This window comes from Ranitomeya imitator, chromosome 7 (genome assembly GCF_032444005.1).
Source record: "Ranitomeya imitator isolate aRanImi1 chromosome 7, aRanImi1.pri, whole genome shotgun sequence".
NCBI classification, from domain to species: Eukaryota; Metazoa; Chordata; class Amphibia; order Anura; family Dendrobatidae; genus Ranitomeya; species Ranitomeya imitator.
The window spans coordinates 76,073,753-76,092,130 of NC_091288.1; the positions used below are offsets into that span (position 1 = coordinate 76,073,753).

Here is an 18,378-nt window from a genome sequence, read left to right on the forward strand (position 1 = left end):
CCCCATAAGATGCTCCATAGTATATGCCCCGTATACTGCTGCGATATATAAAAAAAAAATAACATACTCCCCTATCGTCGCTGGGCGCCGAGTGCTGGGGGGCCTGCGGGGACACCGGCGCGCTGTGGGGGTCAGGTGCCGGAGTCGCCGCTAGCTCAGGTCCCCGACACTTGCTATAGTCACCTGGCCCTGATCCAGCACTGCGTGCCGCTCCATGTTCCGGGTCCTCTGGCTGTGACTGTTCAGTCAGAGGGCAGCGCACATTAAGCGCATCATCGCGCCCTCTGAACTGTGAACGTCACAGGCAGAGGACCCGAAAGATGGAGCGACGCGCAGCGCTGGAACGGGACACGTGAATATAGCTTATACTCACCCTCCTGCCACATCCCTGCTTCTCCATTGGAGATCGCGGTGTGCGTTCAGTGCTTACGGATACCGCGATCTCCTGGGAGCGTCACTCTGTGGGGTCCAGACTGCGCTTGCGCAGTCTATAAAGGCTTCGGACAGAGTGACGCTCCCAGCCTTATATTATAGATATCTTCAATTTGTCTTCGTATGATCTCTCTGAAAGTGAAAAGATGCTCCTTTCCAAAGGACTATTATTTTGTCCAACTAATAGATCGAGAGACTTTAATCTTTATTTGGATCTTCAGGTTTTTATTAGAAAGCTTACCTTAAAAAGGCATTTCCTCTTAAATGAGATTAATTTAATTTATTTCACCTGGATGTACCAAATAAATCTAATTGTTATCCTGTTGAGAATAAAGGACATCATATCTGCATTTTTAATGAATAGGTGCAGAAAGAACTGAAAGCAATTTCACTTTATAACCAATCGATGAATAGAAATAAGAACAATTTAACTGGAGAAGAGAAACTAGCCCTGAGATCGTTAGCCCAAAATACTAGTATTGTTGTCAGATCGGCTGATAAAGGTGGTGGCATCGTGATTCAGGACCGTAGTGACTAGGGTTGAGCGAAACGGGTCGAAATTGTTCAAAAGTCGCCGACTTTTGGCAAGGTCGGGTTTCATGAAACCCGACCCGACCCCAGTGGGGGGTCGGCCATGAAGTCGGCGATCTTTTGAATCTGGAATCGGAATTCCGATCCCGATTCCCGATATGTTTAAGATATCGGGAATTGGTATCGGAATTCAGATTAAAGTGTAAAATATAGAATTAAAATAAAAAATATTGCAATACTTACCCTCTGACGCGCCCTGGTACTAACCGGCAGCCTTCCTCCTTCGAATCCGCGCTTCTAGGACCTTGCCGTGACGTCGCGGCTTGTGATTGGCCGCGCGGCCGCCCATGTGACCGCTCGCGCGGCCAATCACAAGCCGCGACGTCACCCGCGACGTCACCGAAGGTCCTGGAAGGGCTGATTCTTAGGAAGGAAGGCTGTCGGAAGGAAGCAGGGCGCTTCCGAGGGTGAGTATATACCTAATAGGAATATACTCACCCTCGGAAGCGCCCTGCTTCCTTCCGACAGCCTTCCTTCCTAAGAATCAGCCCTTCCAGGACCTTCGGTGACGTCGCGGGTGACGTCGCGGCTTGTGATTGGCCGCGCGAGCGGTCACATGGGCGGCCGCGCGGCCAATCACAAGCCGCGACGTCACCGCGACGTCACGGCAAGGTCCTAGAAGCGCGGATTCGAAGGAGGAAGGCTGCCGGTTAGTACCAGGGCGCGTCAGAGGGTAAGTATTGCAATATTTTTTATTTTAATTCTATATTTTACACTTACATATGGATCCCAGGGCCTGAAGGAGAGTTTCCGCTCCTTCAGACTCTGGGAACCATGGAAACCCAATGCACTGCATTGGGTTTCGAGTTTCGGCCGACCCCGACCCCGACTTTTTTATAGGATCGGCCGATTTCACTCGACCCGACTTTTCCAAAAGTCGGGTTTCGTGAAACCCGACCCGATCCTATAAAAGTGAAGGTCGCTCAACCCTAGTAGTGACTATTGCAAAGAAGCATTGAATATAGTGTCCAATAAGGACTATTATACTAAGAGTTCTATGAATATTGTCCCTCTAATAATGCAAAATTATGTTGAATTGATTACAGAAGGGGCTTCTAAGAATATTTTTTAATAAGAAAGAAAAGGATTTATTATGATGGAATATAGGCTGAACTGGATGGACAAATGTCTTTTTTTCGGCCTTACTAACTATGTTACTATGTTACTATGTAAATTTCTTTCTGTAAAAAAATCCAACAATACCATTCTTCTACCATCTACCGAAAATACATAAAGACGCATTGAATCCCCCAGGGAGACCTATTAGCGCTGGAATTAATTCACTTATAACTTGTCGCAATACATCGATAGAATCATGATAGCACATTTCAAAATTACCCAGCTACTTACGTGATTCTACGCATCTAATTAAATTATTACAGAAAATTAATTGGGGATCGAATTATCTTTTTTTCACAATGGATGTTTCCTCTTTGTACTCGAATATAGCACATGAATTGGGTCTATCCTGTTTTAACAAATTCCTTTTAACTGATAATTGACTATCTGGGGATCAGAAACAATTTTTAATGAAAGGTCTGGAGTTTATATTAAGGAACAACTATTTTACCTTTGAAGGGACATTATACCCTCAATCAAAAAGGAATGCGATGGTCTCAAAGGTAGCACCTACTTATGCTAATTTGTTTATGTGAATAAATCATAAGTGACTTATGCACTCCTGAAGAAGAAGTTATGTTAACTTCGAAACGCGATGCGTGAGTAGTGAATAAAATACCATCTTTCATCTTTCAATATCAGATATTTGGTGTATATTAGTCCTCTAATTTTTATTGGTGAGACACTGTTAATTACCAAGTACAGATATTGGTCTATTTAGCCTGCTAATTAATACTTTATTTGCTGTACCTAATTAGCTAGCCAGTGTTTCAGTGACTGACCCATGGGGCGGGTACTTATGAACTGAGACTTTGCCTTTTGACAAACCCCAGTATTTAGCAAGCAGGTGCCATGGTCTCTACAGTGAATGATACGAAGAATACGCTACTTTGCTGCTGGTATTTTGGATGTTACACCCAATTTTTTGCACATTTGCACTTTTTGCTATATGTTGTATGTGGATTTTTTTTTAAATAATCCAATAAAACTTACTCTTTAGTTCCAAATTTTCTTAAACTAAAAGATTACGGTAATTTGGGTTTACATTAGTCTCTATTCTTTCCTACATAAAAATGAAGCTCCATGTATCACCAAAAAAAAAACAAATGCAAAATGACTTGTAGATTCTAAACCGAAAAATGTTTACAGCCCTCTGAACTGCATGTACATAAAATATGCCTGGTCAGGAACGGGGGTATATGGCCCATTCTTAAACTGGTTAAAATGGACAATTCTCACAGCTTTATAAAGGTGAACCACCAAGATGTGGTAATCCTATGATCCTTAAAAAATGAACAGCTACAAATTCATATAAAAAATCTAAAGGGACTCTTTTAACACAGAGTGACTGTTGAACCCAATTACAGGAGCTCGATGCTTCATGGCGGGGCCAATCATTTATATACACTTTCCCAACTGCTTAGTTTCCCTCTATCTCCACCCTTCTCTGGATGTATGAAGCCTGAGCTGTCAATCAAGAAAGAGGGGAGGGTGGAATTTGAGGGAAAACAAGCAGGTGGGAAGTTGCATATAAATGAGTGGCCTCGCCATGGTGCACTGAGCGACGGGACTTTATAGGCACAGAATGACTGTTAAAACGAAGTCCCTTGAATCAAGACATCACAAACGTGTATATCTCACTATCTCATTTAAACCATCTGGAGCAAGAGTACATAGATTGAAAATCCAATAGAACTCTCTGCCAATTAATTTCCTATAACGATCTGGGTAAAGCTCAGGAATTTGTTCACATATTTTTTTATTTCAAGCAACTGGGATCTTTATTGTGTGAAAAGTAATAGTGTTTAAATAAACTTATGGTTTAGTATCCTACTGCTATATTTTGTCTGTGTTTATTCGTCATCGTCCTCGCAGTCTGAATGGTTCTCCCAACATATTGCAAAATACAGCAACATTGCAACAGATAAATAATAAAGGAATTACCACAATTCAAAAAAATTATTCATGTTAATAAATATATCCTGTAACAAAAGAAATAAAACTCTTACTTTTATATATTATCAATGATCATAGCTTAGGAAAGGCATTTAGCGATCACACATCTAAATCAGGCCTTCAGAACTGGAAAAAGTGGTCAATTGTGTTAGAGAACTTTTTTCCTTTTGATTCAATTCATTGAGTTGCCAAATAAATTTTTAAAGAATTTAATCTTATAAGTACATATAGTGAAGGACATTTGGATATTAGGAATATTTTTTTAAACATTGGCCCATCTATCTATATAATCGTCTAAGGGGTACTTCTGTCTGTCTGTCTGTAGCGGAAATCCCGGGTCGCTGATTGGTCGTGGCTGGCAGGCCGCGACCAATCAGCGACAGGCTTAGCCCGGCCGCGAATTGGCCCCTCACTACTCTCCTGAAGTCAGTGCCCCCTCCCTACTCTCCTCGAGTCAGGGCCAGTGTGTCGCACCATCCTGGATGAAATTTTTACTATTGATACTGCCTATGCAGTGTGCTATGTGCTATGCTCACCTTCTGCCGTCCACCGATGCGCGCGATGCTGCCTCCAGCTTCCGTTCCCAGTGATGCATTAGGAAATTACCCAGATGACTTAGCTAAGTCATCTGGGTAATTTCACAATGCATCACTGGGAACGGAAGCTGGAGGCATCATCGCGCGCATCGGGACAGCTTCAGTGGAGGACAGAGGGTGAGTATATAACTATTTTTATTTTAATTATTTTTTTTAACAAGAATATGGTGCACACACCACTATATACTGCATGGGTTGTGTTATATACTGCGTGGTCTGTGTTATATACTATGTGGGCTGTGTTATATACTACATGGGCTGTGTTATATACTACATGGGCTGTGTTATATACTACATGGGCTGTGCTATATATTACGTGGGCTGTGTTATATACTGCCTGGCTGCTATATACTATGTGGGCAGTGTTATATAATGAGTGACCTGTGTTATATACTACGTGGGCTGTGTTATATACTACGTGGGCTGTGCTATATATTACATGGGCTGTGTTATATACTGCCTGGCTGCTATATAGTACGTGGGCAGTGTTATATACTGCATGGCATGGGCTGTGCTATATATTACGTTGGCTATGCTCTATACTAAATGGCTGCTATATACTATGTGGCTGCTATATACTACATGGCTGTGCTATATACTACGTAGCTGTCTGTGTTACGTGGGCTTTGCTATATACTATGTGGCTGCTATATACTATGTGGCTGCTATATACTATGTGGCTGCTATATACTATGTGGCTGCTATATACTACGTGGCTGTGCTATATACTATGTGGCTGTGCTAAGCGCCATGTACATATATGCATACATATTCTAGAATACCTGATGCGTGTTATATACTATGTGGGCTGTGCTATATATTACGTGGGCTGTGTTATATACTGCCTGGCTACTATATACTATGTGGTATAAACTTTATTTTAATACTATTAAACACAACATTTAAAATACATACAGAAGGGAACACAAACACAAAGAAACAGCAAGCACTTGTATGTATCACAAAGTATATCAGCACCTATCTTCACACAATGTATTCAAATTTACAACCAATGTGGAATATTTTAAGCTAGCCCACTATGTAATGACTGAATCCACACAGTCTATTAAATATGAATGTGGAACAATAAAATATGTGGCTGCTTTATACTGCTTGGATGTGCTATATACTACGTGGCTGTGTTATATACTACGTGGCTGTGCTATATACTATGTGGCAGCGCGACATACATACATATTCTAGAATACCCGATGCGTTAGAATCGGGCCACCATCTAGTTATCCATAATGGGCCAATGATCCCGTTTTAAAGAAAATTATCACCCACCCAAAAAAATGTCATTTTTATAAGGAATAAGACTTTCAAAAATTATTTGGCATCTGAATGAATTGAATCAAAAAGAAAGAAAATAATTATCTCTAACACAATCGGACAATTTTTCATTATTTCCAAATTTGAAAGGGGTCTCTAAATGTCTTTACAGTGCTATGATGATCCATAAAAGTAACAGTTTTAGTTCTCTTGTTAAATTACAGGAGATATTTCTTACATGGATCATTTTTTGAATTGTGGTAATTCTTTTGCTATTTGTTACAATGTAGTTATCTATAATAAATTGGAAGAACCATTCAGAGAAGGAGGATGAATAAACACAGGCAAAATATAAAGAAATTGAATACTAAACCATAGTTTATCTAAACCCTTTTATTTTACAAACAATAAAGATCCCATTTGCTTGAAATTAATACTTGAACAAATCCTTGTGCTTCGCCCTGATCATTAAAGGAAATTAATTAAGAGGGAATCCTATTGGATTTCCAATCTGTGCACTCTTGCTCCAGAAGGGTCACATGAGATAGAGGGAAATACAAATTTGTTATGTCTTGATTAAATATGCTCCCAAACACCAAAGTTGATTCTGGTCGGACGTTATCCATTCACTCCTCTTCCTCTGTGTAATTTTATCATTTTTTTTAACAACTGTGAGGCAGTGACCCCTGTTACAACTAGGGGGTGCTGTATGTGCTCCTCAGGATATGCGTGGAAGCATAATGGTGATAGTGAGACAGTGACCGGCCTCATTGTGAATGGCCGGTATGTGTTGCAGAGGAGATCCTCTGCGCTGTAAGCCAGTAATATTGTTGTTCTGGGACCTGTAGTCCCCCAGGTGTTTGTGTAGTTGTAAAGGGAGGCTTACTTTGTTAGTCGGAGAGCTGGAAGGGTCTGGCTAACCACACACACACACGTCCCACCTATGGGAGTGGCTACTGTGATATAATGTGACTGAGGTCTGGTCAGTGTGTAAGGTCCTGGATGGCCTGTGTGTTGGAATGTCCTGGGAGTAGGACTGGATTCCTGAATAGCACATGGAGAGGCCATGGACCTGAAGGCCTGTGTGTTGGAAGATCCTGGGAGTAGGATTATATTCCTAAATAGCACATGGAGAAGCCATAGACCTGAAGGCCTGTGTGTTGGGTGGTCCTATGAGTGGACGGATGTCCTGAATAGCACATGGAGAAGCCGTGGACCTGGATGGCCTCTGTGTTGGAAGGTCCTGTGAGTAGGACTGGATTCCTGAAGAACACGGGGTGAAGACATGGTCCTGCAGAGCCTTTGATGGCTACTGTGTTGAGGAAGCTATCGTTCTTCTGTGTGTCTGGAACTGTCGGGTGGCCTGGTGAGCAAGGTATGGTCTGGGACGTTGATCCCAGTTAGGCAGTTTCCCCAGGAGAGAGGACTGATGAGTAGTCAGCGTGTGGAGCAGGAGCTCCTGTAAGGTAACTCCAGATAAAGGGGTTATGGGCAGACGAATATCTGCCAGTGGAACAGACTGTTAATGCCTATGATGTTCCATGGATGTTTATGAACTGTGCGGTCACCCACGGCAACTGGATGAAGTGAGGTCCGGCATGTTTAGAGATTGCAACCTAATGTTGTGCTATGTGAGTAGAGACATTGATACAGCTCACGGACACCCCCGGGAACTAGTCAGAGGAGGACTGGTGGGTGTAGTGTCTGAAAAGTGTTTGAATCCGTGTACTATGAACTATATGTGTGTGATGTGTAACATGGCGGTTTATGATGCCTAAATAAACCGTATGGACTGTTTAATGGAGAAAATCGTGCCTGTGTGACTGAATCCCATTGCTAAGCGAGTGTACCCAACACATGTAGTAAGCGCTATCTTACACAACATACATATTTGTTGTTAAAAGGTTGTTACCTTTAGTAGCCATTCAAACCCACTTGTGTCAACTTCTGTGCATGTTATCAGGCCGAAATCACCAGGGTATGTGAACTTTTAATCAGGGTCATTTGGATGTTTTGGGTTGTCGTTATGATTTAAAAAGAGAAACCACAGTAGTATGACAATAAATGGCTTCATCCAACCACTAACCATGAGTGGAGAAAAAATGTTGGTGTTATCATTCAAATTCTCTGAAAAAAGGCCAAGAAAGCATGGGGTATGTAAATTTTTGGAAACAACTGTATATACTGTATATATGTATTTTATAGGATCATTATATTTTATATGAATATGTTATTGTTCAATTCATAAATATCATGTGATGGGGGATCACCTTTATAAAGCGATGTAATTGATCATTTTAACATGCCTGTTGAAGACATCAGACCAACTTCAAAATGTGTGGCTCTGAGAATAAAACAACTACAGTTAGGGCCAGAAATATTTGGACAGTGACACAATTTTCGCGAGTTGGGCTCTGCATGCCACCACATTGGATTTGAAATGAAACCTCTACAACAGAATTCAAGTGCAGATTGTAACGTTTAATTTGAAGGGTTGAACAAAAATATCTGATAGAAAATGTAGGAATTGTACACATTTCTTTACAAACACTCCACATTTTAGGAGGTCAAAAGTAAATGGACAAATAAACATAACCCAAACAAAATATTTTTATTTTCAATATTTTGTTGCAAATCCTTTGGAGGCAATCACTGCCTTAAGTCTGGAACCCATGGACATCACCAAACGCTGGGTTTCCTCCTTCTTAATGCTTTGCCAGGCCTTTACAGCCGCAGCCTTCAGGTCTTGCTTGTTTGTGGGTCTTTCCGTCTTAAGTCTGGCTTTGAGCAAGTAAAATGCATGCTCAATTGGGTTTAGATCTGGAGATTGACTTGGCCATTGCAGAATGTTCCACTTTTTGGCACTCATGAACTCCTGGGTAGCTTTGGCTGTATGCTTGGGGTCATTGTCCATCTGTACTATGAAGAGCCGTCCAATCAACTTTGCAGCATTTGGCTGAATCTGGGCTGAAAGTATATCCCGGTACACTTCAGAATTCATCCGGCTACTCTTGTCTGCTCTTATGTCATCAATAAACACAAGTGACCCAGTGCCATTGAAAGCCATGCATGCCCATGCCATCATGTTGCCTCCACCATGTTTTACAGAGGATGTGGTGTGCCTTGGATCATGTGCCATTCCCTTTCTTCTCCAAACTTTTTTCTTCCCATCATTCTGGTACAGGTTGATCTTTGTCTCATCTGTCCATAGAATACTTTTCCAGAACTGAGCTGGCTTCTTGAGGTGTTTTTCTGCAAATTTAACTCTGGCCTGTCTATTTTTGGTATTGATGAATGGTTTGCATCTAGATGTGAACCCTTTGTATTTACTGTCATGGAGTCTTCTCTTTACTGTTGACTTAGAGACAGATACACCTACTTCACTGAGAGTGTTCTGGACTTCAGTTGATGTTGTGAACGGGTTCTTCTTCACCAAATTAAGTATGCGGCGATCATCCACCACTGTTGTCATCCGTGGACGCCCAGGCCTTTTTGAGTTCCCAAGCTCACCAGTCAATTCCTTTTTTCTCAGAATGTACCCAACTGTTGATTTTGCTACTCCAAGCATGTCTGCTATCTCTCTGATGGATTTTTTCTTTTTTTTCAGCCTCAGGATGTTCTGCTTCACCTCAATTGAGAGTTCCTTTGACCGCATGTTGTCTGCTCACAGCAACAGCTTCCAAATGCAAAACCACACACCTGGAATCCACCCCTGACCTATTAACTACTTCATTGATTACAGGTTAACGAGGGAGACGCCTTCAGAGTTAATTGCAGCCCTTAGAGTCCATTGTCCAATTACTTTTGGTCCCTTGAAAAAGAGGACGCTATGCATTACAGAGCTATGATTCCTAAACCCTTTCTCTGATTTGGATGTGGAAACTATCATATTGCAGCTGGGAGTGTGCACTTTCAGCCCATATTACATATATAATTTTATTTCTGAACATGTTTTTGTAAACAGCTAAAATAACAAAACTTGTGTCACTGTCCAAATATTTCTGGCCCTAACTGTATATATATAAAAATGTGTGTGTGTGTGTGTATCAGCCACTCCCACTCCACATAGCAACCAATCACTAAGCATCTTTCCTTTCACCAGAGCGGTTTATAAGAAGCTGAGCTGTGATTGGTTGCTATGAGCAACAGTTTTCCTTGTAGATTGTTGTAGTAACGGAGGCCTATTATTCTTATTATTTATATGGTGTTATCATCCTTCTGTAAGGCTATGTGCATACGTCCGGAATTGCCGAGGAAATTTCTGCAGAATTGGCATGCATTTTCCCACTAAACACTAGTGTTTTATAAGCGTAATTAGCTTGCAGAATGCTAGCGTTTTCCATGCGATCTATAGCATCGCTTGGAAAACTGATTGACAGGTTGGTCACACTTGCCAAACATAGTGTTTGCAGCATCAAAAGTAAAAAGATCTAATGTTAAAAAGAATAAAAAGAATAATAAATCATGATGTTCTCACCTTCTGGCGTCTCTCGCAGCGTTTCCACTCCTCGCGATGCTCCCGTTTTTATGGTTACATTCATAAAAGCTCTACAAACAGTGCAAAGCCTGCCAAAAATTACAAGCACGGTCATCCATACACCCTTGAAAACAACAACTGGAGCGCCTCATTAATATTAAGAAAGTGCAGTTGTGGTATCCCTGCACTCATAAAGGCTCTGCACACAGATCAAAGCCAGAAGAAAATTATAAGAAGGTTCATCCATAAACCCTTGAAGGCAACAACTGGAGGGCCTCCTTCAAATGTTAAGAAAGTGTATTTATGGTACTTATAAAGTCATAAAGGTTCTGCACACAGTACAAAGCCAGAAAAAAAATATAAGGAGGGTCATCCCTACACCCTTGAAGGCACCAACTGGAGTACCTCATTCAAATATTAAGAAAGTGTAGTTGTGTTACTTCTACACTGATAAAGGCTCTGCACACAGTGGAAAGCCCCAAAAAATTATAATTAGGGAAATCCATATACCCTTGAGGGCAACAACTGGAGGGTCTCATTAAAATATTGAATATTAAAAGCACTTTACAGTATGTGCTGCTGTTATCTGGTGTTATAGAAAAGTCTGAGCTAATCCAGGTTTTGTTCATTTTTATCAGCATTTTTTGTTGACAGGCAAAAGCATCTGTCTATCATGACCACCAGGCAGCACTAAAAACCTTCTCAGAAGGGACGCTAGCTGCAGTGCAGCAACATACCTCCAAGGCATAGAGGGACAGATCACACCTGGTGTTCAGCTTTGAGATCCAATAGTTGAAGGTCGCAGAGGAATTCAGGAGTACACTGGTTTTGTCTGCCAGTCATTGCTTGACCATCTTTAAAAACATTTCCCTCCCTGTCAAAAATAGCCAGTCATCAGGGCCTAGATGCTGGGAGAGTGTCATGAAATTGACCCAAGCCTTTGACAGTGTACCCATGCCTCTGCCATACCTGGTGTGTGTCTCCTTCGCCTCTCCTCATTGATTGGGCAAGGATGCTTGCCCCTTGCCGTTAGCACTGTCTGATGGGAATTTTTTCAACATATTTTCCACAACGGCCTTCTGGCCCGCTATAGCACCATTTTAGTAGACCTCTCCACATCAGGAAAGAGAGATGCAAGGTTCTCCTTGTAGTGTTATTCTATCAGATTAAACAACCAGTACTCTTTTTTGGCCAAGATGAATATAACACGAGGATCATGGGAAAGGCAGTGGTACGTTAAGTCAGCCACATGTGCCAAGCTCCCTACAGCCAACACTTCCCTATCTCCACCATGATGATGACTCTCCATTTCCTCCTCCTCTCTCTCTTCCTCCTCATTCTCCTCCTCAGCCAATCCACGTAAGAGAGACGGGACAAAGCTTGCATGTAACAGTAGCTGTAGATGACTTCCAGAAATGGCCGCTCACATGGCACACCTTGATCACAAGGTCTGGCAAATTTGGGCAGGGTTTCAGAAACTGCTGAACTACCAAGTTGAGCATGTAGGCCAGGCATGGTACGTGTGTGAGCTTGCCAAGCTTCACAGCCATCACCAGGATATTGCTAATATCATATATGACTATGCCTGGTTGTAGGTTCAGAGAGTGACAGATCTGTCTGGTCTGTTATTCCTTTCAATAACTCTCCTGCAGTGGATGGTTTGTCTCCTAGACAAATTAGCTTCAGCAGAGCCTGTTGCCGCTTCGCTGAAGCAGTGCAGCAGAGTTTTTAGCTTCCAGCTGATGTGAACAATGTGCTCTGAGATACCAAATCTGAGATGGAGCAGGAGGGGATGGAAGAAACCCTTATAGAAGTATGGCCAACAAACCTCGGCGTTGATAGCACATGAGGCATGCCAGGGCAGGACCTGACAATGACTCCACAGTGTTCACTCAGTGTGCCGTCAAGGAAATGTAGCTTCCCCGGCCACAAGCAGATGGTATGAGCAAGGGTGATTTTGCTAGACACATGCTGGTACAAGGTGGGAATGCCACACTCGCAGATATAGTGGTGGCTGGGGACCAAGTACCAAAGGACGGCTGTCGCCATGAGTCAGTGGAAATCCTCCTTGTCTACTAGCCTAAATGGCAATATTTCCATGACAAGCAACCTTAAAAATGTGCCCATTTAGAGTTTAAGCCTGTGGGTGGTGTGCTGGGAACTTTCTTTTTCATTCCAAGGCCTGGAACAGGGATAACTGAATGCTGTGCTGGGACAATGATTTGGAAGTGCCTTATGATTGTGCCTCAGAATGTGCAAGGACAGGTGCAGGGCAGCAGGCATCTGCACCAGTGTCATGGATGCGAGATTAGCGAGCACCTAGCACAGGGGAAGAGGCAGTGATGTCACCTGTTGGAAACAATTGTGGACCTAGGCGTTTGGTCCACCGAGTTAGATGCTCAGATGACATGTGCCTGATCATTCTGGTGGTGGTTCGACTCTTAGTGGTGAGGTTCCTGCTAATCTTGACATGGCACAGATTGCAATTGACCATTTTTTGTTTCAGAACGCTCTTTAAAAAAGTCTCAGACTTGGGAACACCTAACTCTTTCATGGAGAAATTCACGAGTGTCGGTGCTCTGTGGAACACTTGCCCTCCTTCTCCCTTTGGTCATTCCACTGCCTCTTCCTGCCTGTTTCCGTGCTACCAAACCCCATCTCTCAGCACTGCTGGCCTTACTCTGCATGGCAGCTTCCCAAGTTCGATTAGTGAGTTCATCATCCACCACCTCGTCTTGCACCACTGCACCCTTGTCCTCCTGACTTGGTGACTTAACAATAACCTGACTTATCGGCAAATGTTTCTCATCATCATCTATCTCTGACAAAATTTGTCATTCCCCACCATTACCTTCCTGTGACCATGGCTACTCTAAGTTTTGTGCATCCCTAAACAGCATGTCCTCCAGTCCCTCTTGGAACATGCAGGATGAGAGGCCACCATCAAAAAATGATGACGTAAAGAACTTCTCAGAGTGTCCAAGTGGGGGATCACTGGTCTCCTGGGACTTGACATGGTGAGAGGAAGGAGGCTCAGGGTGGGGATTAAATGATCAAGACTCTAGACTGGTAGGACTGGACTGTGTGGAAGACTGGGTGCTGCTGGCAAGCATGCAGGAAGTATCTACTATCCAACCGACCACCTGTTTGCGCTGGTGTGGCTTAAGAAGTGGTGTCCCGTGCCTCCCTGCAAAACAGAACAGGAAGCTATGTGTTGTGGATGGGCATGATGCTTGGGCTCCAGCAACAGGCTCAGTCGATCCTGCCCCACATCATCACCGTGTGCATTTTCTAATTGCTAGGTCTCTAAACCAAGTTTCCTTGATTCATTGACACTAATATTTTTAAGTAAAAAAAATTTGTCACCTGTAGCAGGCCAAGCTGTTTAAAAAGTGTAAAACCATCGTAATTTCACACAAAGCACGTTAACCTTTATAGCTGACAGTAGTAAATTTTTGGAACAAAAAAAATGGTCACTTGTAGCATGCCAAGTATTTTTTTAAATTTCAAACCACTGTAGTTTCACACAAAGCAGATTAAATAGTATGGATGACAATTGTCAAAATTGACAAATAAATGTGGTCACCTGTAGCAGGCCAAGCATTGTTTTTTTTTATTTCAAACCATTGTAATTTCACACAAAGCAGGTTAAACTGAATGGATGAGAATAGTCAATTCTTCAACAACAAAAAAATTGTTGCCTGTAGCAGGGCAAGTGTTATTTTTATTTTAAACTGCCATAAGTTCCCAAAAAGGTCGTTAAACTGTATGGATGACAATAGTCAAGTTTTTCTAAAAAAAATGTGGTTACCTACAGCAGCTATATTTTTAGCGACGGACTGCAAAGCCCTAAGCCCTGCCTAGAGACTGTATTTAGCCACTCTTAAACTAAATCAAAGTCCAGCTCACCATAATCGACATCCTTGGAAGTTCAGAGCATGGAACACGTTGATATCACATTTTATTCTTTGCTATTGCTGATGTTTTTATCCTCTACCGAGCACATTTCCAAATGAATAAAGAAAAGGCTTTTTCACTACCTCGTTGAGCTGGATTCTTCATTTTTTTTAATTTAGCCACTCTCCCTGCTTCTGCTGTCCCTAGGCTAAATGCAGAATATATCATATAGAAACAGCAAAGCACAAGATTGGGCCTAAGAAGGACTTTTAGTATGATGATTGAGCAAAGTATCAACGCTAGAGGACTCTGATTCCTAAAACTGTGAACACAGGCCTAGACAACTACTCTGTACCTCCTATCAGAACTGTCCCTGAGGTGTGCAATGGCGTCAGTGTGTCGAGCATGGCGGCACCTGTCCTTTTATAATCTCTGATGAGGTAATGCGGCCAATCACAGTAATGCAACTTACAAGATGGCTATGGCATTACAGAGACTGGCAGACAATCCCCACATGTTTATTGGCTGTGTAACAAGCGCCAAACATGCGAAGCGTGGATTTGAGCATTGAATGTGAGCATCAGCTAATGCTCGACTAATGCTAAGCGCATTCGAGCCCCAAGATTCTCGTGTGATATCCGAATATCACCGAGCTCATTTGTTTAATCACTAGTTTCTAGTCGACCTGACTCTTAAATATAGATGTTTAAAAAACTACCAAACAAATCTTTAAAAGCTTTCAACATGGTTATGAAAGGAGTATTATTTGCGAATCTTTAACTCATTAACATACTTGGTAATTTATGATTTAACCCATTAGAATATCATATGGTTTAATGGGTTTGGGTACTTGATTCTAGCAATTGAATCAAAAAGGAAAAAGAATAAAAGATTCCTAACACAATTGGCCAAGTTTTGGCTGCATGGCATTAATCTGGCTGAATAAGAAAGATGCACCTAAGTATCAAGAGATAAACCAAAGGAAAGATGGTGCTACAAAATATCTCACAAATATATCAACTACCGTAAATTAAATGTAAAATATCATAACAGATTTTGTTAAGGACAGGGTAGCTCAAAGGAGATCCCACAACAAACCTTCCAAGGCTATAAACAGTATACACAGTAATTAGTTTACCCCCATATATTTTGCAGTACATTCCCTAGTGGTTAACATATATATCAAATAGAAGAATATATATCTGACAGGGAGAAGGACTTGGGGATCCTAGTTAATGATAAACTTACCTGGAGCAGCCAGTGCCAGGCAGCAGCTGCCAAGGCAAACAGGATCATGGGGTGCATTAAAAGAGGTCTGGATACACATGATGAGAGCATTATACTGCCTCTGTACAAATCCCTAGTTAGACCGCACATGGAGTACTGTGTCCAGTTTTGGGCACCGGTGCTCAGGAAGGATATAATGGAACTAGAGAGAGTACAAAGGAGGGCAACAAAATTAATAAATGGGATGGGAGAACTACAATACCTAGATAGATTAGCGAAATTAGGATTATTTAGTCTAGAAAAAAGACGACTGAGGGGCGATCTAATAACCATGTATAAGTATATAAGGGGACAATACAAATATCTCGCTGAGGATTTGTTTATACCAAGGAAGGTGACGGGCACAAGGGGGCATTCTTTGCTTCTGGAGGAGAAAAGGTTTTTCCACCAACATAGAAGAGGATTCTTTACTGTTAGGGCAGTGAGAATCTGGAATTGCTTGCCTGAGGAGGTGGTGATGGAGAACTCAGTCGAGGGGTTCAAGAGAGGCCTGGATGTCTTCCTGGAGCAGAACAATATTGTATCATACAATTATTAGGTTCTGTAGAAGGACGTAAATCTGGGGATTTATTATGATTGAATATAGGCTGAACTGGATGGACAAATGTCTTTTTTCGGCCTTACTAACTATGTTACTATGTTACTATGTTAGGATGCAGACTTGCATAGCAATAATGTGGAGCCCTGTTAGGTGTGCAGCCCTGCGCCTCCATGCTTGTTTCACCCAGCTGCATCAGGGGTTGTATGTATTCAAAGCTGGATGAAACATCTGTCAGTTTAACAAGTGCAATAATAACCTAACACTCAATACCATTAGTAAACACAAGATCTACAAACAAGTTTTAAAGGAGTTATCCAGTGATAAGAAGTTTTTAATATTCAAGGCAAATACTACTTTATCATCTACTCCTTTTACAGGTTTACTATTAAAGAGGTTATCCACTACTTTTTCATTGATGACCTATCCGGATAGGTCATCAATGTCTGAACGGCCGGGGTCTGACACTCAGTACGGCTGCGGATCAGCTGGAAGTACTCACTTGCGGAACTGGACGTCTTCTGACAGTGGCCACGTCAGGGTACTGCACATCCACCTCCTATTGATTTGAAAAGGAGGTGGATGTGCAGTACCGAGCCTCAATCACTACCAGAAGACGGCCAGTTAAGCAAGTGAGTACTTCCGGCTGGTGGACGCTGCCACCAATACCAATAACTGCTGATCGGCTTGGGTGCTGTTTGTCGAACCTTAGCTGATCAGACATTGACATCAATGAAAAAGTAGTGAACAACCTCTTTAACTATGTTGAAAGTAACTAGGCTCAATTAAATAAATTGTGATTTTTTTTTCTTTTAACTATCTATAACCAATACACTGTCATAGGGATTTTGGTGCTTCTTTAGCTAGAAAATCACAGTAGTACATAATTGTGATTCAGATTTTAATACAGTTATGTAATCTGCCTATAAAACAAAAAATAATGAAATGTGAGTGTTGTATAAATCTTACTAATATATCCAACCACTGAACCCGTCTAGAGTGCATGAAAGGTAATGATTTTCTACAGACCTCCATAATTTCAGCGTTAAAAGAATACTGAATTATAGAAACTGGTCTTGTTCTGACCAAAATACATTAGCGAGATTGAGTGGAGTGGAAGGAAATAGGCAGCGCCTCAGAGTTATAGAAGTTTGATTAAATGGATACGTTTATGACTGATGTTGGTATCTTCATACACTATGTTCCCAGTTAAAGTTTTCTGGCTCTCAGTTGTGTATTGCTGGAGTTGAAAAGAACATATACTAGTAACTTTCTAGTGCTTTAACCCTTTCCGGATGTGGACAATTCCAGTTTTTTCAATTTTGATTTTTTTTCTCCCCTTTTTCCAAGAACCTTAACTTTGTTTCTGTGCACATAAATGTATGAGGGCTTGTTTTTTGCAGAATGAGTTGTTATTTTCAATTATACCATTCATTTTATCACATAGTGTACTGGAAAAGAAAAAATAAATTCCAAGTCCAGTGACATTGTGAAAAATCACGCTATTTTTTGATTGTGTCGCCGTCTTCTACGACCCGTTACTTTTTCATTTTTCTATCGATTCAACTGTGAGGAAGTTTATTTTTTGCAAGATGAGACATCATTTTTATTGATACCATTTTGGGATAGATATGACATTTTGATCGCTTGTTACAGCATTTTTTGTGGTATTGAATAAACCAAAAAACCACAACTTTGTAGTTATTACTTGTTTTTCTGTTTACGGTGTTTACTATTCGGCTTAATTATTTTTAGATTTAAATGAGAAGGTGTGTCCAAACTTTTGGTCTTTACTGTATATATACTGTACTGTATATATATATATATACATATATATATATATATATATATATATAGTACAGACCAAAGTTTGGACACACCTTTTCATTTAAAGATTTTTCTGTATTTTCATGACTATAGAAATTGTAAATTCACACTGAAGGCATCAAAACTATGAATTAACACATGTGGAATTACATACTTAACAAAAAAGTGTGAAACAAATGAAAATATGCCTTATATTCTAGGTTCTTCAAAGTAGCCACCTTTTGCTTTGATGACTGCTTTGCACACTCTTGACATTCTCTTGATCAGCTTCAAGAGGTAGTCACCGGAAATGGTTTTCACTTCCCAGGTGTGCCCTGTCAAGTTTAATAAGTGGTATTTCTTGCCTTATAAATGGGTTTGGGACCATCATTTGTGTTGAGCAGAAG

The 18,378-nt window shown here is 41.3% G+C and overlaps 1 protein-coding gene across 2 annotated transcripts in view; it reads left to right on the forward strand.

The window, feature by feature from the left end:
* LOC138644753 (voltage-gated delayed rectifier potassium channel KCNH8-like) overlaps positions 1 to 18,378 on the forward strand; it is an 824,668-nt gene that overhangs the window by 554,499 nt on the left and 251,791 nt on the right. The gene's annotated exons all lie outside the window — the stretch shown is intronic.